Source organism: Lissotriton vulgaris, unplaced genomic scaffold (assembly GCF_964263255.1).
Source record: "Lissotriton vulgaris unplaced genomic scaffold, aLisVul1.2 SCAFFOLD_3423, whole genome shotgun sequence".
NCBI classification, from domain to species: domain Eukaryota; kingdom Metazoa; phylum Chordata; class Amphibia; order Caudata; family Salamandridae; genus Lissotriton; species Lissotriton vulgaris.
The window spans coordinates 156670-175847 of record NW_028246173.1 but is presented as its reverse complement, the minus strand read 5'-3'; the positions used below and the strand labels follow the sequence as shown (position 1 = coordinate 175847).

The 19178-nt window shown below is 44.9% G+C and overlaps 1 protein-coding gene across 1 annotated transcript in view; it reads right to left on the bottom strand.

Annotated features, from left to right (window-relative positions):
* The window catches only part of LOC147666116 (uncharacterized), an 83753-nt gene extending 65278 nt beyond the window's left edge, over positions 1-18475 (bottom strand). The window contains exons 1-2 of the mRNA XM_086949289.1: positions 18434-18475; positions 766-897 (exon numbers count right to left, since the gene is read on the bottom strand). The gene's annotated coding sequence lies outside the window, so the exon portion shown is untranslated. The remainder of the gene's footprint in view (positions 1-765; positions 898-18433) is intronic.
* Positions 18476-19178: the final 703 nt, after the last annotated feature.

Here is a 19178-nt window from a genome sequence, read left to right as displayed (position 1 = left end):
CTTTTCTTGCCTAATTTTAATCTGTTCTTTCAACTCCAAGGCCTTGATTAGGTTCTTCTTTGCTTCCCTGCATAATTCATTAAACCGGGGATTGACCGGTATCAGCTTATCCTTTGAAGAGGTTTTACCCATCACTGCTCTAGTAAGATGAGGTTACATTTTTTCCACTAATGCTACGTGGGTTTGGGTAATTGGGATTGGATTTATATTCTCGTTAAAAAGAAAAGAAGATAGAAGGTCACTAAAAATATTATAAATGGAAGTAAGGGGTTCAAGTTTCCCTAAAATGATTGGCCATCTAACTGTCCTTCTATTGTTGCACAACATAGGCTGTGATACCTGCAAGCCTGATCTAGGATGATGCTGGAAATATTTTGCTGCTAGTTCTAGGCATAGGGGGAGGTGGTCACTTCCCAGTAGTGGCTGGTGACATTTGAAAGTGGTGAGGCGCAAACGGATGTGCATACTGCACCGTAGCGAGCGAGCACAGCCAGCGAGTCCGAACCCCATAAGGGGGTTTGGGACGATTACCCCCTACCCCCAAGAAAATTTTGAAAAAAGAGAAGAAAAATCGTGCATTTTCAAACAAATTTGAGAAAGCAGGAAGGTTAATAAAGCAATTGTGAAAGTGCAGTTATTACATTATTAGATGGCATAACATAGGTAGCTGCTTATTCAGTATAACCACAGAGCTTCATACATTCCCTCCTATTATGCTCAGGTGCTGAATTCAGACTATAGAAAATATAGCATCAGTTTGCTTACCTTTAACACTGGTGTTTGCTGGGTGGTAGCCGGGGTGAAAGAGCAGCAAAGGAGGTTGGGGTCCTCTTGTTGTTTGCTAAGAAATTGCCCCAAAATGCGGTAATGTTTCAGGTTGTCAGGCTTTACCAGGTGCTGAAAATGAAAAGATAACAATTTATTTTTGAAACACTAGGGTAATCAAACAAAGACTGTGGGGAAAGAAACATAACGCTCCAATTTTATCCTTGCAGTTTGCATGCAGCTCTTAGATGACCGTTATTAGCTCGCAGTTGTATGTTAGGATTTTATCTTACAAACTGCAAGTAATAAAAGGATCTCTCTGACAAAAGCACTGACTCACAGACCTATTTACATCATAGGCACATGTTGTGATCGGCATCAGGTACATAGTAGTGTTGTATAGTGGATTGGTGCACTGCCATTACAGACAGCACATTATCAATTGAAATGACCATTACATTTGCACCAACATACAGTTTTACTGCACACAAACGATAATGTGTGGAAATGTCATCACCTACTGTAATGATGTGTTTTGATCATATTAAAATATTTGTTTTCATCCCAGTTCAGAATTACAAAGAAAATGTACTTCATTTGTACTTTCCTAATTCCGATATACCATCAGCACAGATAATGTTTGTTGGGTGCAAGAAAAAATAACATCCTACACCCTCTAGTCTCATATGGGCACTGTGCAGGATTGTCACATAAAAACATTTCTATCACTTTGAAGTCAGAGAAAGAAATTAAACACCAAACTCCCTTGGAAGACAGAGAGTGACATTTGAGCTCTGTCTTCAATGCACAGCAAATGTGACAAGATAAGATTTAAAGGTTTGTTTACAGAGAGGCAGGACTCGGAAGGATCTAGTAAACAAGGGATGCCCACGAGAGAGATGTACTCAAGCTGGACAGCCCAAAGCAACTAAAACCAGAAAATAAAAAGCAGGCAACTGTGAGTTACAAACTACAAAGACAATGGTAAGCAATAGGTGAAATGTATTCCCAGAGAAGCTTTCAGAATTTCCCCACGATGTCATGAGCAAACCAAATAGCTGCACCGTCTGGTAGGCTTCAACCTAAAAATGAGGCTCTGTGGAAAAAATGTTTGCCTAGGATCACACAGTTTGGATAAGCAGGAAAGCTGGTTTTGCACGTTATCTGATTTTATGTTTTGAGATTTGGCCACCAGATGTGTGCGTCTCTCTCTCTCTCTCTCTCTCTCTCTCGCCCTCTCCCTCACCCTCTCCCTCGCTCTCTTTCTCCAAATTGCAGTTTTATATAGTGCAAACTTGACCTAAAGGTATCAGAGCGCTGTACATGAGCTGGGAGAGAACACATATCCTATACTTCGCAACGTGCCCCTTTATATTTGTGGCAGGATGTCGAAGTCTGTCATGCTTGGTGGTAATGATTCACACATTCAGCGCTCACCTTTGGCCAGTTAGCATCCTTCGTGAAAACACATTTGATGCCACTCCGCTTTATGCAGAAAAACTCCACTTCCCTGCTTTCGATGGTTCAGATGTCTCTCGCAATAACAAGTAGTATTTTCATTGTAGCCTCGCAGAAACTGCGGCTATAGCGATGGCAACGTGTATGACACTGACAGGACACTGTTTAATGGCCCGGAAAAGTTTTTTTTCATTCCAGCCTCGCAATAACAAGTTATTCTAAAGAATACCATTTGTAATAAGTCTGTAGCCTCGCAGAAATCATAAGATGTGAAAACTGCAGGGCCACATAAAAGGAGAGAGGGTGTGGTCTGACTGCTAGCGTGGCCGACTTTGGTGCTGGAAAACAAGGTTCGAGCCTCATATCTAGCTAAAGCTTTTATATGACACTCACGAGTGGCTCTATTTCTTAATTCAACCCTCAATATTTCTTAATCTAACCCTGGTGGCTGGCTGGGTGGTTCATGGATGGATGCGTGATGGGTGGATGGATGGATGCATGATGGATGCATGCATGATGAGTGGATGCATGATGGATGGATGGGTGGATGGATGCATGAATGATGGATGGGTGGATGGATGAGTGGGTGGCTGGGTGGTGGATGGCTGGATGCTTGATGTGACAATGTGTGTGAAAGGACACTCTTTAATGGTCCCAAAAAGTTTCATTTCATTCCAGCCTCGCCAACGTTTCTGGCATGACAGGTTAAGTGTCACTAAGTCTTCTTACGTGGCAATGGTCCACAGGTAGTGAACAAAATACGAAATGTGCCTTGTGCTATTGTTATGGACACGTTCAGACAGAAATATGTGCGCCCTCTTCTACACCACAGACAGCAGCTTCAAGCTTGTAACTAACAGGCATTGTGAATGGGATGGAAGGCGCATAAAAATGAAGCATGTGGCAAAGAGAGGAATGGACAAACAGGCAGATACAGACTAATACAGAGACCGGCAGATGGACAATCACACCTGTCCCTGGAGCCGAATCGTATTCTACTACATTTTCAAATTAAGTAACGCGGACGCCCAATGCCAGGACAAGTTTTCGTACTCAGTGCGGCCCTGCTTTCCTTCCTGCCCCTTCTTAGTACTTTGCAACTCTTACATTTAAATCCATTGTTACATTACTGTAAATGAACAGATAAACAATTTAAAACAAGAAAGAAAGCCCAGTGCTCTCATTTAGAGTCGTCTTCCTGCCTGGCGCACTTTGCAGCTGATCGTGTTGGAAGAGGAGAAGTGAAACGCGGAAACCGGGGATCTTGCCTTTCCCTTCCTCTTATCCAATATTTATTTCTCGTATTCACTTGGGCCCTGTTCCACTTTCCTTCACTGTCACGAGCAGCCTTTAAAAAAATGCATATATCGGAGAAATGTTTTTTTCCCTTTCCTGAACGGCATTCCTCGGATCGTAAAGTGTCCAGAAACCCAGGTGTCGGTGCATTTCCCCCAGTAATATATATATATCACAGTGAATTACATCACCCCTCGCTGCTCAGAGCAGAGCGGGGATGAAATGAAGCAGGGGATTCCAGCTGGTGAGAAATATTACCTTACCCAAGACAGGTCGGGGCTCTGCGGGCTCAGGTGTGTCCCTAGAGTCTGCCCCGTCATGCCTCACAGAACTGCCTGATTCCAGTCCAACAGCCACATGTGGCCTCATGCAGAAGGGGATATCGTGCTGGGTCCCCTTGACCTTGTGATAAACAATAAGTCACTGTCAGCTCCAGGAGGCTCTGAACTAACCTATGACGGGGAGTAACCAGCAATAGCAGCCCACTACTAACTGTCTCTCAGAGCACTAGTCAAACAGCGTCTTGGTGTTCCTCTACTCTGCAGCAGGCTTCCACCTAGAGAATCTGGCGCTCCAGTACTAACCGTAGGTAATCCACAGGTATATGTCGGCCATGTTTGTCTTCTGAGGTATCTGCAGAGTATCTGTCTCCCTCAAGAGGGCCGTCTAACCTTTGAGGGATCACATCAGCTCTGAAGCCCATTAGGCACCTCCCTGGCAGGCCATGTGTAGGGGGTTCACCTCCAGTTCCATTCAGGCTGAAAACACGACTGTAATCGGGGCCTCAGGCAGGTCACACACTGTAGCAACAGATCCGCCCCGGCAACTGCAGCTGCACTCCAGCCTTGCTGCACCCACCTTTCTTGCTGTAGTCGCCACCAACGGGGTCCATCTAAACCAGGCAGACATACTACTCGGACGATTAGACAGACATATTAAAATGGAAAAGAGGCAGGTGTGTGGTGACTAGATGTGTGTCCCGGATTTGCACGGATAGTCCAGGTGTCGCGACACTTCCTCCTAAAATCAAATGTCCCAGTTTTTAACGGAGAGTAGGGTGAACCTGCACATACATCGTAGTGTTGTACAGGCTTAAGTAAGTTACAAACGGCCCTCTCAGAAACTGGGGACAGATTCGGAACTACAGTTGTTTAGACATTACTGCTGTGCACGCAAATAGTCATCATGTGTACACTGTACAGTAGTTAAATGAAAATACCTGATCAAGTAAGTAGTGCTCGAGTCGAGTCGAGAGAAAGGGCACACAGGCTGGCTCATGCGCACGGTCCACACGAGGCGACTGGTGGCGAGTAGAGAGAGGATCTGACGTCAGCAGCGCCGCGCTCCGCAAAATGGCCAATCACTGCATGACTACATGAAGTCACACACTGTGATTGGTCATTATGCAGTGTGTGTGCCACCACCCACGCGCGGCATCCAATAATGGATTCCCCTGCCCTGCTGCACGGTGACCAGCCAATCCTGGCGCTGCAAGCTTCGCCAGGATTGGCTAGAGGGGCTCACTGACTGTTCGCCCTGTGTCGCCTTTCAAAGCCGGGGGCTGCGGCCCGGTTAAACAGGCACCCCCCTGGTCACTCTCTATGGGGGAACACTGATGCGCATGCTCGGGCTAGTTTCTGCCCCAAGCATCACTTGCGCGCTAGAAGATACCTTGGCTGGCTGTCTGCTGCTGCAGCTGAGTGAGTGCGTCACATGGACTGTCACTCAAGCTGCGCAGCAGTCCTGACCAGGCCCCCTGCGCAGTGCACTCCCGGATAACTCGGGTGCTTACCGGATTCCCGGCGGCGCTCGCTCTGCGCTTACTAAATTTTTCATTACAGTCAGTGTGTGTTTATTTTCTTGCAGCAGTGTCGATCAGGGCTTGTGGGGCTCTGCCCCTACGCCCCAATGGACGCACCGCGGCTGTCACTTTCCCTCCTAGCCTCTACTCCAAAATCAGTTGTGTATGCCCAGTGCGCAGCGCTTATCGTGATATAATCTATAGCTGAAGACGATTGGCCCCTCAGAAAAGTGTTTGTGCGCTCAAAATCAGAGAGACATCTCTCATTACACGCCCGTAGCCCTTTTTTTACTGTTAAGTTAAAGATCTGCAGGGCTGAAGCGGTGCACCTCGCTGGTCTTTCAGAGCTGAGTAATGGGATGCCCAATGCAAGGTCTTCTTCTTCCAGTATGGTTTCCATGCCCCTTAGTGGTTCATTACAACAATTAAAATCGACACCAATTACAATGAGGTTATTATTTGAAATAGAATCAATAATCCCTCCTAGTTGGATAATTAATGGTGATTCTTTAGAATGATCTCCTGGTCTTATGTATATGTTAAGGGGAGAGATCATAGATTTGTTGGAGAACTTTAAATATACACCCTGGATATCATCTGAACTAGTAGGTATGACGACTATTTTGGCGTTTACTTGGTTTTTAGCCCATATTAAGAGCCCGCCTGAGGGTCTGCCTTTTTTTGGTTGAATTGCCTCGATACTGAATGTTCGATATCCCACCTTATATAGGGGTTCCAATGTTCAGGTCTCTTGGAAGAGGCATAGGTCATATTTATCTATATAGTCTTGCCAGTCAGGTTCCAGGAGTTTTTTTTGTTAAACCAGCAATGTTCCAGGACAAGATTTTAACACCATTTATATTGGGGGCACTAATCTCTTCTCTAGTTAGCCCACTATCCCGAACTAAGTTTGATCCTTGGTTTGAACCAAAGATGGGTCCGCCCTTAGCATCATCATCATCATAAGCAATTTCCCTGTTCAAACTTGTTGTCTCGTGAGTTCCCCAACAGAGACGCTGTGTCCCTAGACTTGTTGGTGTCTGGTCAGTAGATGAATTTAGTCAATCTACTGCTTCGAGACCGCTTTGGGGAATCAGGGTGGTTCCAGGGGCTCCAGGGTTAATTTTGGTCACAGTAGAGTTTAGGGGGGAACCACAGCTCATTCTATCAGCTTTATTTTGCCGAATGGAAATGTTAGAATTGAATAATGAGTGAGTCCTTAGGTTCAAGGTTATTAAGTTATCAGCTATAACTTTTGAATACAATGTTACCCTAATATCATCTAAGCCCCCTCCTTCTTGCTGTAGCCGTTCGGTGCTCTTTATGTCAGATTTGATAACAGAAAGGCAGAGGCGCTTGGTCCTTATCCAATGTATAACCTTGTTAACCAGGGAGTCCCCATCCTCCCTGGTTCCTGGTTTCAATCTAGGGACATTTGTAAGAAAAACGTTATGAGAAGGGAAACCCACATGGGACTAGCGTGGAGGTTCCGTGTCTGGTGCTTGTTGAGGTGCTTCTTTTCTCCGTCTGTTCCCCCATTCCCTGTCCCCCTTTCGTAAGCTTGCGGGTGGTAGACTACCCAGGGGGCTTTTCTTGTGTGGGGGGATTTGCTGCCCTCTGTGTGCTATATGCCATTCCTGTGGGGTGGTCACCGGATGTCCTAGGTTTGGTCTTAGGCTACGGGTATAACCTGTGTTTTGCCGCCCATGGAGGTTATCAGTTTGGGAATTTTCTGCTCTTTCTGTTTGCTCTTTGGGCCTATCAGATCCAGTTGTAATATTTGTCATCCTTATCTCTACAGGTTTAGTCACATCAGGTGTATAAGCTAAACCCTTATCACATATACAGAGATTGCTGGTAAGAGCTTCTATCATTTTTTTAATCGCTCTGACCTCCTCCTCAACAGTACTTAATTTATTGGACAGTGCTAACACCAAGCTGTGTATGTCAATGGCGTGAGTTTGCACCTGGGCATGGTTGGGAAGCCTTCTGCTATGTAATTGATCCCCCCGAATAAGGCCCTATCATTGTTTCTGGATTTTCTACTAACACTGAGTATTTGTTGGAGCACTCCATGGTTATAATTTCATCATGAGAACCAACACCATTATCTAGGTTGTCTAATATTTCATCACTATTGCTATTAGTTTTATTTATGTTAATCCCTTTTTCTTGGGGGTTAGGAACTGATGTTACAAGGGGGTGGGCCTTTCCATTGCTCTGATGGACTGTAACTACATGGCTGTTGGTATTTCCACTTATGGTTTTATCCTTTTTGCCATAGTATGAAGAGATTGTATTACTTCCTTTAAGGCTAGGCTCATTACCATTAGACAACATATTCTCTACTTCTTCAATTAGGTTATCAATGGCATCCACAAATCCCTTCTGATCGTCCCTTCCTACAAGAGGAAGCGCCTTGGAGGCAGCTGTTTTGACCATCTTGCAGCTGCCTTCTGGAACTCTCTCCCCCTTCAACTAAAACTGAGCGACAATATCCTCAGTTTTAGACACTCCCTGAAAACTTGGCTCTTCTCTCAGGCGCATTGCTGAGCTGCCTCATTTCTACTGTGACCGACGCGCTATGTTCCTTCCTACAGCGCCATGAAGCCCCCGAGCGTACGAGCGCTTAACAAATCCATATTAACATTAACATGGCTGCAAGCGTGCAATTCTCAGCTGCTGATTTTGACAGCTTCTGTGTTCTTGGGATTTTTTTCCTACCTATGATAGCTTCTGCTGCTTTCCTTTTGCCCATTGTTGGTATACGTTTAACGCTAGTAGTGAATCTGCGCAGGGGGTAAGGGAGTGCTTAAATGTGCACGAAAAGCTCTTAGGTGCTAGTAGTGTCTTTCACATACAAATATGGATTCCTAAACGCCAAGTATGGATCAAGTACCAAGTATCTATCTAGCACAGTTTACCATTAACGGGTACAAAACAATACATGCAATACAGGAACCCTATGTGAAGGGTCCAGAGACCTGGTAGGTGTTGTATGGTTACTGCTTAATAAGTCAGTGTGTACCAAAATGATGTAGGAAAGAAAAATTTCTTTCTAGAGTCCCCTCACTCACCGGGGTTGCCCCACGGTGACATGCTTCATCATTGGGGCCATCCCAGTTCTCTACGAAAAGGGGCGTGCTGCAACAAGGCGACTACGCTGGAGCACTGGTTTTGTGAGATGACTATGTGTGGTGCAAGTGTGGTGATGGTGGAGTGGGTGTGGAATTAAAAATACCGTGCTAGTGGGCCTCAACAATTTATTTTGCTCCTAGTGTGGTATAAAAATTAAAAAGGGGTAACACTGTATTCTAACTTTTACTGAGCTAGATCAGTGTTGTGGTCAACATGTTTCAAGCTCCCCCAAGCTTTTCTTCAGGACCATACAGGGTCCAGCCCTGTATTGCCACTCCTGTTTTCAAATGAAAAAAGTGTTGCTAAAAACTACTTATCAACATTAACCGCTGTTGTTAATAAAACATGCGTGTTGTTGTACATACGTTTTGTATTCTACTTGGAATTCTGTAAAAGAGAATAACATTTGTTAAATGATGGACAACCCCTTCAGAGAAGGGGAACAACTCACATGCATCTCACTCCATCTAGGGCGTGGGTGTGCCCTTGGCATCATACTGATGCGTGCTGGTTTTCAAACCGGTGTGGAAAAATAAATCACTGTGAATCAAGTGGTTTAGTGGTTTCACACACAAACATTTAAACTTACTGTGACTATTGACAAGACACACAACATATACACACGAAATAGAAACATGGCAGATGGTTATATTTACATAAAAGAGTGTTAGATTACACCCCATGGTCTTAGGCAAGGGCAGGAACGCCTCGTGGAAACATTGCTGAAAAGGAGTTTCAAGATTAGAGTTAGAAGGCTCCTTCTCTGTTTACCCATTTAAAATTGCCGGCATCCTTGCAATCTAGCGTCGTATTAAAACTTACTTCCTATCGGCAGACCTGCTCGGTACTACCTGATGCTTCCTCACCCGACCGCATACTGATGTGAAGCGGGGCTCGCGGTGTATTTAGAACGCGCGAGCTTCCGGGTTGTCAGGAAAACTATGTCAACTAGAGCGCTCGCTGAGGCGGCCATCTTGGTAGTATGCTATCGCGCTCGACGAGAGTGCTGGTAAATGATAGTGATTACACCTGAATAGTGCCGAAGTTGGAGATAAAAAATAATTTAGAGTGATGCTAGAAATGGGGGCATCGTAATCAACTAATTTAGAACACAGGTTTTTTCACGGGTGGATGAAGGTTTTTTAATACTGATTGTGTAATGAGGCTAATCAAGTCTTTAAGAGAAACGGGTATTCGGCATTGGGTAGATAGAACGGCTAGTGCCTATCATTTTTGGGAATGTAGTGAAGGGTGTTAAGTTCTTATGGAACTGGGGTCTTTTTATATTATTGTGGGGGGCAGTATTTCTATAGTGATGATTCAGTTTCACTTCAGTTCATTACTACAGATTCGTTTCATACAGATAACCTAGGGGCGAAAGGCCCCCCATGGGATTTCATCATTAAGACCTTGGGCAGGGCTCGACAAATCCGAAAAATGGTACTAGTCCTGCTGGTCTAGTACCATGGAAAATCCCCTCGACCTGACTGCAACCCACTTGACCTCCGTCTCTGAAAACGGAGCAAAAGTGACAAGTTAACAAGATTTAAAGGCATCTTTATTGCTCATTCCCTTAATGAGCAATAAAAATGCCTTTAAATCATGTTATCTTGTCACTTTTGCTCTGTTTTCAAAGACAGAGGACAAAAGTTAGTTTGACTTCCTACTCGCCAGAAAGGGCGAGTAGGACCTAAAAATAGCTCGTCCTCATCCATTCTCCCTCGCAAATGCGAGCGGGCGAGTGGATTTGTCGAGCCCTGCCTTGGGTGTCCGTATGTAGGCGAAACACCCATCTTTGTTCCTTTTCATGGAGGATTCGTTCCTGATTGTCTTTGTTTTTAACTGTTTCTATGACCACCCAGGTTAGGTCATTGGGTGTATGGTTCTGTTCGATGAAGTGGGTGGTCATTTTCGTTGTAGCTCGTTTGCACCTGATGTTGCTTCTGTGCTCTACTATGCGCGTACTGACCTTTCTAGTGGTCATACCCACATAATGTAGGTTGCATGTGCAGGTTATCAAGTACACTACTCCACTGGTGTTACAATTGGAAAATCCCTTTAACTCCCATTTCGTAGTGTTGTTAAAAGTTATGGTTTTGGTTGGGGAAGTCAGATGGCAGACACTACAGTTGTTACACAGGAAATGACCATCAGGTAGTGGTTGTGATCTTGCTGTCTGGATTATTGATGTGGGACGGGTATGTACCAAATAATCTTTCAAATTTTTCCCCCGCCTATGACTGAACATTGGGGTAGGTATGTTTAGGCCACCGCTGTTAAGTATTGGCCAATGTTTCTTGATTATTTTGGACACATTGTCAGAGACTTGATTGTACGTAGTGATACAAATTGTTTTTTTGTTATTGGGTTGTGTTCTTTCTTTAGGTTCTAATAGTGCTTCCCTATTGTTGTTTGCCGCCCGTTTCTTAGCCTCTTTGATTAATTTGTTCGGGTATTTCCTGTTTCTCAGCTTGTTGCTCAAGTCCTCCGCTTGGGCTAAGTAGTCAGACTTTTTGCTACAGTTCCTGCGTAAACGGAGGAATTGCCCGAAGGGGAGGTTTTGTTTGAGGTGGCGAGGGTGGAAACTGTCAAAAGTCAAGAGGCAGTTTCTTGCTGTCTCTTTAAAATGGGTTGTTGTCATCAGTCTGCCTGACTCAGCATGAATGTTCAGATCCAAGAATACTAGATCGGTCTTGCTCATGGAGCAGGTGAATTTCAGGAAGGGATCCTGTGTGTTGAGCCAAGTTAAGAAGGTCTGTGCTTCTTCTTCTGTGCCTTGCCATATCAACAGAACGTCGTCGATATAGCGTTTCCAATGTAGGATCTGGTGTCTGTGTGGATTCCTCTCATTCAGTATTTTGTTTTTCTCCAGTTGATGGACGTACAATCCGGCTATGCTCGGCGCAAATGTACTGCCCATACTGGTCCCATGTTGTTGTTTATATAGGGTTGATTCAAAACGGAAGAAGTTTTCACACAGTGCTAATTGACAGCATTCTAGTACTACATGGCGAGGGGTGTGGAATTCCCACTCACTCTCGTACAGTACTTCCTCCAGAATCTGTAAGGTCTCTCTGTGTGGCAAGCTGGTATAGAAACTTTCGACATCCAGACTTATCAAAAGACTGGATGTTGCGTCGAAAGTTAGGTCTTGTAATAGGCACAGTACGTCCTTGGTGTCCCTTAGATAGGTGTCCGTTTTTTGTACTAGGGGTCTGAGAAAGGCATCTGCGAATTGTGAAAGAGGCTCTAAGATTGAGCCTATCCCCGAGACTATAGGCCTCCCTGGTGGGTTGTCTAGTCTTTTGTGTATTTTGGGGATGGTATAAAAGTATGGTATTACTGGTTTTTTGTTTGTTAGGAACTCAATTTCTTTTTTACTAAGCCAATCATTGGCTTGACATTCCTCTGTTAGGTATGCAATTGAGATTCTTAATCGTTCCGTTGGATCTTCATCCAGTTTGGCGTAGTTTCTTGTGTCCCCTAGTAAACGGAGGCATTCATTCCTGTAATCCGTGGTGTTTTGTAGCACGATCGCACCGCCTTTGTCGGCTGGTTTTATAGTAATGAGGTTGTTTTTTGACAGTTCCTGCAATGCTGATTGTTCAGCTTTGCTAGTATTATGAAATACTCTGATAGTTCGTGGGTCTAACTCCTGAACCTCTCTCATGACCGCTTTTTCAAAAGTTAGTACTTCCACAGGTAGGCTGTGTGATGGAGGGACAAAGTTTGATTTTTTATGTAGTCCTGTGTCACTCTTTGTTTGTTCTGTGGGTTCTTTGTCTTGGAAAAATACTTTCAATTTGACTTTTCTCAGGAACTCTTTCAGTTCACAGCATAGTTTGAACTTGTCTGTTGTTGGTGTGGGTACAAATCCTAAGCCCTTGTTAAGCACTTGGATCTGTATGGCTGTGAGACTTAATGATGATAGATTTACTACTAAATCGAGCTGGTGCTCGTGGTTGGTTCCGGGGGGCCTTTGCTCCGTGTGTGACGTGTTGTTGTCACCACTGGTTCGGCCCATTGTACTCCCTGGCTGGGTTTGGTTTTTGCTCTTTGAGCCTGGCGGCCTCTCCCTAAAAAAGGTTTCCTTTGGTTGCCTTGGTTTCCTTGATCATTTCCCCAATTTTGATAGTTGGGTTGATTGTATAGTGGTGGGCCATAAAAGAAAGGTGGGGGCGGAGGGCAATAATTATATGGGTCTTGGTACATTGGCCACATTGGTGCTTGGTTGCCTCTATAACCCCTTGTATTGCCTCTTCCTCTTCTGGGTCTTCTGGTGGGGGTGGTGTTGTAATTACTTGATCCCCCAGAGCTATTTGATCCTGTGTCAGAGCCATCACCGTCAGTGTTGTATCCAGGGTTCTTGGTGCTGGTTCTGTAATCGTCCCTAATATAAGGATATACTTTTTCGTGAGAAAATGCTTTTTTATCCTTAGATAATTTGATGTATTTTGAATCTTTTAGGCTGATTTCAAATTCAGACATCGTTTTGTTTAGCTCATTCAGTCTTTTTGTTAGTTCAGCTGGGGTTTGAAAAGACTTGAGGCGTATCTCCATGGAATTTATCTCTTCCTTCAGGGAGTCTACTAATCTGGTCGCGGTTTTAATGATCAAGACCAGCCAGTCTCTGGTACAGTGCCAGGATATTTGGGACCAGTCTAGTTTGAATTGTTTGTCATGCTGGAATATAAATGGTTCATTCGTGACTATGAGGCCTCTTGGTGCTGAGTTAGCTTGTAGGTATTCCGCCATCATGACGCCATGAATCAATGTTTTTATCTGAGTTTTCTTTAATTCAGTCAGTTCGTCCCAACATTGGCTCGCATCACTGTTTTCTCCTGTGGGTGCTCCTGCATGTGGTAGAAGAGAAGGATAGTCCTGTGTTCTGTGCCATGGTTTTTCCGTGAGTTTCTTTGTGTGTGTGATGTTTTTAGTCACTAGATCAACCTGGTGTGTACCATTTAGTTGACCTTTTTTTGAGAGAAAAACTCCCGCAGCCCGTGGCTGCTTGATGCATAAACAAAAAAGGGGGGAGAAGGAGGTTAAACCAGACCAGGTCGGCCTCCAGTCAGTATATGCAATACAGGAACCCTATGTGAAGGGTCCAGAGACCTGGTAGGTGTTGTATGGTTGTATGGTTACTGCTTAATAAGTCAGTCATTCATGCTGAGTCAGGCAGACTGATGACAACAACCCATTTTAAAGAGACAGCAAGAAACTGCCTCTTGACTTTTGACAGTTTCCACCCTCGCCACCTCAAACAAAACCTCCCCTTCGGGCAATTCCTCCGTTTACGCAGGAACTGTAGCAAAAAGTCTGACTACTTAGCCCAAGCGGAGGACTTGAGCAACAAGCTGAGAAACAGGAAATACCCGAACAAATTAATCAAAGAGGCTAAGAAACGGGCGGCAAACAACAATAGGGAAGCACTATTAGAACCTAAAGAAAGAACACAACCCGATAACAAAAAACCAATTTGTATCACTACGTACAATCAAGTCTCTGACAATGTGTCCAAAATAATCAAGAAACATTGGCCAATACTTAACAGCGGTGGCCTAAACATACCTACCCCAATGTTCAGTCATAGGCGGGGGAAAAATTTGAAAGATTATTTGGTACATACCCGTCAAACATCAATAATCCAGACAGCAAGATCACAACCACTACCTGATGGTCATTTCCCGTGTAACAACTGTAGTGTCTGCCATCTGACTTCCCCAACCAAAACCATAACTTTTAACAACACTACGAAATGGGAGTTAAAGGGATTTTCCAATTGTAACACCAGTGGAGTAGTGTACTTGATAACCTGCACATGCAACCTACATTATGTGGGTATGACCACTAGAAAGGTCAGTACGCGCATAGTAGAGCACAGAAGCAACATCAGGTGCAAACGAGCTACAACGAGAATGACCACCCACTTCATCGAACAGAACCATACACCCAATGACCTAACCTGGGTGGTCATAGAAACAGTTAAAAACAAAGACAATCAGGAACGAATCCTCCATGAAAAGGAACAAAGATGGGTGTTTCGCCTACATACGGACACCCAAGGCAGGGCTCGACAAATCCACTCGCCCGCTCGCATTTGCGAGGGAGAATGGATGAGGACGAGCTATTTTTAGGTCCTACTCGCCCTTTCTGGCGAATAGGAAGTCAAACTAACTTTTGTCCTCTGTCTTTGAAAACAGAGCAAAAGTGAGAAGATAACATGATTTAAAGGCATTTTTATTGCTCATTAAGGGAATGAGCAATAAAGATGCCTTTAAATCTTGTTAACTTGTCACTTTTGCTCCGTTTTCAGAGACGGAGGTCAAGTGGGTTGCAGTCAGGTCGAGGGGATTTTCCATGGTACTAGACCAGCAGGACTAGTACCATTTTTCGGATTTGTCGAGCCCTGCCCAAGGTCTTAATGATGAAATCCCATGGGGGGCCTTTCGCCCCTAGGTTATCTGTATGAAACGAATCTGTAGTAATGAACTGAAGTGAAACTGAATCATCACTATAGAAATACTGCCCCCCACAATAATATAAAAAGACCCCAGTTCCATAAGAACTTAACACCCTTCACTACATTCCCAAAAATGATAGGCACTAGCCGTTCTATCTACCCAATGCCGAATACCCGTTTCTCTTAAAGACTTGATTAGCCTCATTACACAATCAGTATTAAAAAACCTTCATCCACCCGTGAAAAAACCTGTGTTCTAAATTAGTTGATTACGATGCCCCCATTTCTAGCATCACTCTAAATTATTTTTTATCTCCAACTTCGGCACTATTCAGGTGTAATCACTATCATTTACCAGCACTCGCGTCGAGCGCGATAGCATACTACCAAGATGGCCGCCCCAGCGAGCGCTCGAGTTGACATAGTTTTCCTGACAACCCGGAAGCTCGCGCGTTCTAAATACACCGCGAGCCCCGCTTCACATCAGTATGCGGTCGGGTGAGGAACCATCAGGTAGTACCGAGCAGGTCTGCCGATAGGAAGTAAGTTTTAATACGACGCTAGATTGCAAGGATGCCGGCAATTTTAAATGGGTAAACAGAGAAGGAGCCTTCTAACTCTAATCTTGAAACTCCTTTTCAGCAATGTTTCCACGAGGCGTTCCTGCCCTTGCCTAAGACCATGGGGTGTAATCTAACACTCTTTTATGTAAATATAACCATCTGCCATGTTTCTATTTCGTGTGTATATGTTGTGTGTCTTGTCAATAGTCACAGTAAGTTTAAATGTTTGTGTGTGAAACCACTAAACCACTTGATTCACAGTGATTTATTTTTCCACACCGGTTTGAAAACCAGCACGCATCAGTATGATGCCAAGGGCACACCCACGCCCTAGATGGAGTGAGATGCATGTGAGTTGTTCCCCTTCTCTGAAGGGGTTGTCCATCATTTAACAAATGTTATTCTCTTTTACAGAATTCCAAGTAGAATACAAAACGTATGTACAACAACACGCATGTTTTATTAACAACAGCGGTTAATGTTGATAAGTAGTTTTTAGCAACACTTTTTTCATTTGAAAACAGGAGTGGCAATACAGGGCTGGACCCTGTATGGTCCTGAAGAAAAGCTTGGGGGAGCTTGAAACATGTTGACCACAACACTGATCTAGCTCAGTAAAAGTTAGAATACAGTGTTACCCCTTTTTAATTTTTATACCACACTAGGAGCAAAATAAATTGTTGAGGCCCACTAGCACGGTATTTTTAATTCCACACCCACTCCACCATCACCACACTTGCACCACACATAGTCATCTCACAAAACCAGTGCTCCAGCGTAGTCGCCTTGTCGCAGCACGCCCCTTTTCGTAGAGAACTGGGATGGCCCCAATGATGAAGCATGTCACCGTGGGGCAACCCCGGTGAGTGAGGGGACTCTAGAAAGAAATTTTTCTTTCCTACATCATTTTGGTACACACTGACTTATTAAGCAGTAACCATACAACACCTACCAGGTCTCTGGACCCTTCACATAGGGTTCCTGTATTGCATATACTGACTGGAGGCCGACCTGGTCTGGTTTAACCTCCTTCTCCCCCCTTTTTTGTTTATACAAAACAATACATGCACAAGATCATTAAGAATTCAAAACAGTCTTCCCTCGATGGGTGCATGAAAAGATTGAAACTTGCCTATACAGTAGCAACAAGTCCCATAAGATGATTCTTCAGCGAAAAAGTTATTGCAAGTTGTTCCATTAACCATAAGCCCGAAATCTCTCTTAAGTTCGTTCGATTGGGATTGGATTTGTTACTTTCAGTCCTCTCACTCTTGAATGGGAATAGAAGTGTTTCTTTAAGTTAGCTGCTGTTTATGGCTTTCCCTGACAGTGCTCTGTGGATAACTCATGTTCCTGCAGCTAGCAGATATTAATTTCCAAGTTCGGGTGCTCTCTGAGAGGCACAGTGACAAGAGCTGACTCACAACGTTTTGTGTATTAAGTTTCTGTGCAGGTCAATAATGTAACAAAACTTGAGCCCTACCCCCACTCCCTATCTGCAAAAAACATGGACGCCCTCCTTCCCCCAGACTTTCAGGACCTCTCGGGCCAGAATGAATTAAATGAAGGATGTCAAGAATTCATATTGTAACCTCAAACTGCATATCATTTTGTATTATCATGCTTCACATTCTAATCATGGCAAAGTGTAATATTGTTTTGAACCTTCTTTGTCTAAACAATATAGCAATGTAACTTGCTTTTTATGCGCATACTTTCATTCACTGCTCTGGGTAAAAGCAGCTTGTTCTGCTAATACTTCCCTAACTTTCCAGAAGTGTCGGAGGCAGACATGCTCGCTGGGTCATTCTTGGTTACTGAGTGAGTCGGTTACATTTTTGCAACATTTCTTCTGTGAGTCTATTTATTCTTAAATGCATTGTGACAAGAGGCTCAGAGAAGATGTTTATGTATTTGTAAGATTCATAGCTGCCCTTAGGCTTCCCAGCGGTAAGAGAAACAGAACTACGGTGGTCTAAGTCAAGTCAGGAGTTTTTAGGGAAAGAGCAATGTTTTGAGTCTTTTCCTGAATGCTAATTCATTGGTTATCATGCGCATGTCCCTGGGTAGTGTGTTTCACATTTTAGGAACCAAATGCTTGAAGGACCTTCCTCCCCATCTTGCTCTTTTTATTCTGCCCTGTTGCATAAGAAGATCCTCTGATGACCTTAGGGTCCTACTCGGGTTTCCCCTACCCAGACTTAACACCCCCGCTGGCATCAGTGCAGCCCTCGGTCACACCATAGACCAAAGTTTGCGGCCCCCGGGAAAATGTGAGTACCCGTGATCTAGATCAACAAAAGGCGGAAGTAGTTAGACAAGAAGACGAAACAGAAGCTTGCATCTCTGAAAGGCACAAACAGGAACCAATGAAAACAAGCATTGGCATAGCCATAGGTCTCACCTTTGGGACCTTATAAGTGTTTAGTCTTGCAACAGTTGATGTTGTTGCACCAAGGATATTGTGCTGGATAACTAAACACTTATAAGGTCCCAAAGGCGAGACCTACTGGCGATGCCAATGCTTGTTTACCTGATGGGCATTGGCTGACCGCTACCTGGTTACTGAGGCCCTAGTGAGGTTGAGGCATATTAGGGGGAGTTTTAGCCACATCAGATGATGCTGTGCAGGCCCAGCTAGGAGCAAAGAGGCGCAGTCGGTGCTGACTGGGAGTGTGTTCATTCACTTTCAATTGTGCCGGGGCTGTCCCCCTTCTACTCTGGTGAAAGCCACAAACGGGATTCAAGTCGATCTTCTCATCACACAGACAAAATGTCACCGTTTGCTGAGGCCTTCAAAAGAGTGACCCAACTCCACCACTGAGGGCCAATGAGCATTTTTGATACAAAATAATCATCGATCGATGCAACAACAACAACAGATAAATCCCGGAGAGCAGGCTCGAGACCCTCCCAGCACCAGACAATCTTTGTATCTCTTGACCTCACCTGGGGTTTCATGTGGGTGCTGTGGGCCCTGCTGGGGTCGGGGTAAAAGAGGGCCTCGGATGAACAACTGCGCATGCGCTGAGGACGGACACTGCCTCCCGCCGCGGAGCGCGAGTTCTGGAAAGTCTTAGGTCTTGGATGGACAACTGCGCATGCGCCGAGGACAGACGTTGCGTCCTGCCACGGAGCCCGAGTTCAGGAAGGGCTTAGGTCTTGGATGAACAACTGCGCATGCGCTGAGGACAGAAGCGCATGCGTTGAGGACGGACACTGCCTCCCGCCGTGGAGCGCGCGTTCAGGAAGGTCTGGATGAACAACGCATGCGCTGAGGACAGACAACGCTGTTCACAATCGAACACCAGAAGTCTTTGCGAAATATTCCTATATTTAGTTCACAGCACAGGCCCCGACAGCACAGAGCACAGCACGGAGCGCAGCACAGGCCCGACAGCACGGAGCACAGCACGGAGCGCAGCATAGGCCCGACAGCACAGAGCGCAGTAAAGAGTTGCACCTCAGGGCCCGTTCAGGTGGGACGGGGTCCGAGACATAAAGAAGCACAAGAATAAGTGTCCGCCCGGGGACACAATGAATGAGATACAGCACGCGCTGAGATGTATTGAAGTGCAAAGCTCCTCGGTTCGGCTCCTCTATGGGGGAGAATGTCTCTCCTCTGCGCAGGCGCAGTGAGACTGAATATCCTCCATCCAGGGCTGTTCACAGTCTGCAGTCAGTGTAAGGGCCC